Source organism: Aphelocoma coerulescens (genome assembly GCF_041296385.1).
Source record: "Aphelocoma coerulescens isolate FSJ_1873_10779 chromosome Z unlocalized genomic scaffold, UR_Acoe_1.0 ChrZ, whole genome shotgun sequence".
Taxonomy (NCBI): domain Eukaryota; kingdom Metazoa; phylum Chordata; class Aves; order Passeriformes; family Corvidae; genus Aphelocoma; species Aphelocoma coerulescens.
Window position 1 is genome coordinate 61,726,710 of NW_027184085.1, and position 6,000 is coordinate 61,732,709.

Consider the following 6,000-nt stretch of genomic DNA (forward strand, 5'->3'; position numbering starts at 1 on the left):
ATGTTGGAAAAGACCTCTAAGATCATCAAGTTCAATTATCTGCTTCTGTTTGTTTGCTGAGGTCTAAAGAGAAATACAGGGAAACCTAACCTTTCCATCAGAAAACCAGCAAAATACAAGACATGAAACAAGCTGTTTATCAGACCACGAGGAATCTTTTGTTCTGTAAGGGGGACTCTTTCCATATAACTAATTTGCATGTAGGCAACTCCAAAATTTAATTTCTCAGTCATATGAAGGGGAGACTAATGAAAAGCTACATGTTTGGGGTTTTTTTCTTACATGGAATTTGTTTATGTGAGCTAGGAGTGCTTCTCTCTTCTACCTCCTTACTGTTACTTTGACCATGATTGCTTGTTCACAGGAACACATGCTTTTTAAAGATTGCCACCAACACAATGGATAATAAGGGCCAAAGGTCCTTTATTGTGGGAACCCAGAGTGCAGAGAACATTTCTCTGCCTGTTTTGAAGGGTTCTACTCCCCTGGACAACACTGCTTTTGACCTTTGTCCATGGAGAAAATTGCCTACCCTCTGGGAAAAATAAGAATCTACACTGGTGTGAGCTAGGTGATAGAATATTATGTAAGATTGTCACAGGGTGAAAAATTTAGAGGTTTTGGGTTTATTAATATAGTAAGTAGATAAAAGCAAAAAAACATCAAAATGGAGGATTGTTGGTCTCCAGACCTTCTTCTTCTTCTACTACTACTCCATATTCTGCAGTAGAAGTAGTTTGGGATGATTGGATAAAGAATTCCTCAGTTCCTGTCTGCGTGACCAGACAATTTATTAGACATTGGCAGAAAAGTGAAAATATCTTTCATTTAAAGTTTTCATTGGGTGATTTACCTTTAAAAGGCTGTTTAACCTTGATCATTCAGCTTTTCCTGCATTCTCTGCTTCATGCTATGTCTGGGTCACGTCAGTGGCTTGTACTTCTCTGATAAGACTAAATAAACAACTACAGAAGGAAGAGAAGGCTAAAAGTCCCGTTTGTCTCTGATTCCTGGCAAAGACTAAAAAGGCGTCCCCCGTCAGGGGAGACACAATTAAGGCGCTGGACTGCGCCACTTCATGTAAGAGTCAGCTCTCTAACACGCGTAGTGCTTAGCAATACAACGTTTGTCTGTATCAGGAGCTCTAAAACAGGTGCTAATATGTCCACGCATGGGACATATTTATGCTCCAAACAGAAGGTTCACATGACACTTTTGCTTCATTACACTCCTACAAAGTCTTTCTTGTTCTTGAATATAGGTTGTTGTGGACAGTGTTGCTTGTTCTCACTTGGTTCACTTATCTGCCTGTCAGACATTTTTCTCTTCTAAGGGCAATACATCTCTAATACCGCTCAGAGTTTTGAAAAGAGGGAGAGCATAAGGATCGGGAAGTTGAAAAACAATCTGACAGCAAATATAGTGATGGAAGGGCTAGGGAAGAACATTTCATCTATTAAAGTTCAGACTCATACTTGCTGCCACCACAGTCATAGGCATAAGCACTACATATTCTACGGAGCTGTATTCAGAATGAATTCAGAATCCATGTTGCTGGAGTCACCAAATTTCAAGAAGGCCATAGGTAAGGCCTCAGCAGTTGGTACCATTTGGCAAGGTTTGATGATCAAAGGCACTGTTCTGTTTGCTGCAGGAGGGTTTGTGCTGTGTGGACCATGCTGTATGATCAAAGTTTTTAGCAGTATATGAAATTGTACCCATAAGGTATACGAAAAAGTAAGGGATTTTTCTGCTCTGATAGTGAGAGGAAGGTGGCCAGGTGCAGTGTTTTGTTTAATAACTTAAATGCTTGTCAGAGTGTGTCAAAGTGCTCTTTATGTTGAGAGCCATCTTGGATTGGAGTGTAGTGATCATTTGTTATTGTCAAATTATTATTTAGTCATAATCTTATATTCCATATAGAACTATAAACAATATGAGAATATAAAATAAAGTAATAAAACAAACTCTCCCATTGCTCCTATCTGTTCTAGCTTTCTTCCTTCTAAAAAATGTGCAGTAATAATATTTTTTCTTGGGAGAACTGGCTACTTCTATTCTGCTTCTGTCGAGGACAACCTCATGCTATTTTGGTTAATGCTTCTGCCAAATCTCTCTGCTTTGCCTGCTAGTAATGTGTAAAAGCAGCTATGGTCTCTTCTTTTTGCATGGCCAGTTTATTATACTGTGTATGCATCATTGTTGCTGCTCTTTGAGGACTGTTTCACAAGCTGGATTTTCAACAGTCATATCACCCAATACTCAGATCTGTTTATTGGATCATTGCATCTGCCCAATTTTTCATGCAACATTCAACTGACTGACCCAGTGTATGTTGTGCTTCCAGATTTTTTACTTTTGTTTCCAGAGCACTATATTCATCAAGTCACTGTTTTTCTCTCAGCATAACAAAGGTCATAATTCAGTCCTTCAGACCTCCTTCTAAGTTCACAGGGAACTATTATTTCCAAATTTTTAGAGATCTTTTTTTACTACTTTATTTTACAGTGGACTTTTCATAAGAAGGAGTTATCTAAATCTCACTTTTCACCATGTGGAAGACAATACAAAGATCAAGAGAACCATATCATGACTTGAATGAAAAGAGGGAGAGCAGAAGGATCAGGAAGTTAAAAAAAAATCTGACAGCAAATATAGTGATGGAAGAGCTGGGGAAGAACACTTCATCTATTAAAGTTCATGTTAAATCTTTCAAAATTATAATGACATCTTAGAGTGAGATCTTTCAGAATCTCAGGATGAACCTTTGCTTTCGTTCCTCATCAGACTCCTTATACTTCTGTTACTCTTCCCTTCCTTTCTCCCTCTTTTTCTTGCACTTGACTTTTTGGCACTTATCTTTTGTGTCCCAGATGAAACAGCCTAGTCTTCTCTCCAAAAAACCTTTTGACTGCCAAGTTCACATCTTTTGAATTCCTCCCTAAAACCTACTTCATCAGGGAATTTTCACTTTTTATCCAAGCCAGATGCCTTTCTTGCTCTGACTATTTTTTCCATATCTTTTCTTGTTTGTCTTAAGACCTGCATACCTGGTAGTCAAGGATTGCCAGTAATTTTCTTTCTTGAAACACAATGAGAATTCCTTACAAATTCACTATTTTGACTGAAATAGCCTAAGGGTCCCTCTATCCTTCTGTTGCCATTCAAAAGCAACTCTCTTAAATAAAATAGTGTGTCAGAGGCAGGGAAGGCTGCAGGGATCACCTCACTAATGGCAAGACAATGGCCCTAAGGACTCCAAGTTCCTAGAGCTGGCTTTTCTGTGTGGTATAAAGTCACTTGAAACAGATAACTTTCCAATAAGACTGCAAAATCATGTTCTTGGTCATACTGCCATGAATATTAAAGATGCGCCTTTAATAGTGTTAAGGGGATAGAAACAGAGTTTACCAGAAAAAGAAACAGTCCTGCTTAAATCTGCTGGAATGTTACTCTATACTATTTACCTAGACAGCCGGTGTCTTCACGAACTATATGAAAAATATCATAGTTCCAAAAATAAAAATGTAATAACTGCTACTGACACTAGCAGTCAGTTTTCAGGAGCCTTGAAAAGACATGCAACAAGCTCACTTGTCTCATTAAATTTCATCCTCTGTAAAATACTGACTCCAACTTCACTAACATTACAAGCAATATTTACATAGAGATCAACTAGTGCTCTTCTCGTGTTTCATTTCAGTAATTTCAATGGTGCTGTTTTGTGTTTCAGATCACAAGTCACCATACCCATGTACAGATATAATTCAAAGGCATAGCAAAGACATTTCACCATCAGATGGAGAGTCTAATACTATGAACATAGTTACAAACACTCCTAATTTTGAAAGGACACTTCTTTTATTCACAGAGTCATTATTACTAATTTATTACTAATTATTACTGTGTGCATTTTTGAGAGAAATCCACTTCTGACTTTTAAGTCAGTAAACTGGCAGTTGAGGAACAAATGGGACAATATTATTCTTTTCTTCTGGCTTGGACATTGTCATGCACTGTGAACTAAGGTGCTCATGTAAAACAAACTGGACTACGAAATTTATTGCGCCCTTGTTTGCCTCTTTCAAACGTAAGCCAAATGTTTAAGAGAAATACACACATATTGAATTTCTTAAACTTACTAGATGCCAAAGGGTGTATCTCTTTACACTGGCATCTCATGGGAACAACTTCTGTGTGTCGTCAAATCGATCCAAACCTGTACTTGTCTCTGATGAGAACTTTGGGTGTTTAACCTCAGCTGACCTACAGACTTTGCCTCTCTCCCTTTCTCTCTCTGTCTCTTTCTCCTCCCTTGCCCACCCCCCACCCAAAATGTAATATACACATGAAAGCACTTCTATGAGTCAAGGCATTTGAAATATGAGAACTTGAAGTCACTACTCAATGTTACATTTTGATCACATTGAAAAATTAAAATTGACAGAACAAGACCATTGCCAGCTTTCTTTTACCCATCAAGACTGTCAAACAAGAACTAAAATATATATTTACAATATTGTTGGGAACAGTATTAAAGTATTTCAGACATTATAAGGAGAAAATACATATATGCATTCAAGGGTCGAGTTGGTCCTTCTCCTATACTCCCGTATTATACTGTGTTTTCCCTTTCCTTGTGCTGTATTTCAAAGTCATTCTTTGGGCTTGCAGTTGCAGGCACCATGGGTATGACTGGATTTGCAGTCCTGTGCTGCCAAAGGACACAGTGAGGAGAAGGGAACCAACTGCCTGCATAGCACACATCCAGAGGGGAGTTGCTTCAGACTAGCCTTAGTCTGCTTTTAAGACCTGAATGGTTACACTCTTTGGACCATACCAGAAACAAGCCATGTGTGAGCCTTCTGGCTTAATGTCACCAAAAAGGAACCCCGTTTTGCTCCCTTTTTATCCTTCTTCCAGGTGAAGAAGGCACGTGGGCAAGACCAGGAATACAATATCAGAATTGCCCTCCTGATTGAATACAAAATGTAAATGTAGGCTTAATGTAATTTGGCTTATTTGTCCTCCCTTGAGACTTCTACTCTTAAATGCAAAAGTGGAATTTGGATGGTAGAGATTTTTGAAGACCCACACCAACTCTACAAATTGCTTTTAATTTCTTTTAAAATATAAAATCCTTCATTGTATCTATTCACTAACACTGTGTTCATTTCCACTTTTAAAGACTTCCAGATAGTTTTGCCATTCTTTTCTTATCTGCAGTTATTTTTAAAGATTTTTTTCTTTTGCCTTTATTTGGCATTCATTTTTATTTCTCTGCTTTCTTCTGTCTACTATCCTCTGCAGAAAAATCTCTGCTAATTATTTCACAGTACACTCTTACTTTTGATTCATTCTTCCTTCTTTTCCTTCTTCTATTAGTCTTCTGTTTCTTATCTGGAACCAGAATTCAATTTGTTTGAAAATTATGTCTAATGAAGTTATTTTAGAGGCACAAATATGGGATTTGGAATGGATACCTTTCGAGAATAGATAATGTAGGGGCTGTGGAGAGAAATACCTATGCCACAAATTTTATGCCCAGTTCTTCATGGAAAAAGGCATCCTTAGACTAACAGGGTAGAAGTCTGATCTGTATTTTGTTTTAGCTATATTATTAAAAGTAAAAATAATTAAAAAGTGTCCAGTGTATCCAAACAAACAGAACCCTCCCTCCTTTCAATACTGTGCAAATTCTCCTATTGCCCCTCCTCTCCCCTCCCCTCCTTTCTCTTCACTATTTCTTGTTCATACGTCTGTGAAGATTTGTTATGCACTCACCACTGCAAAGCCAAGTGCTGGCTCTTTGCAAATTGTCTACTGTTCTGTGTGTTCATGTTTTTCCAGTTAGAAATACTGGCAAAATACTGGGGACTTTAGCCTCCATATAGCAGGTGTAGTTTACATCTGATGGCCTGAACACACTCGTGGTGCTCCTGTGCTACATATTGGCCAGTGGTTAACCAGTGTAATAGAAAAGACTTATGGAGGGAGAAG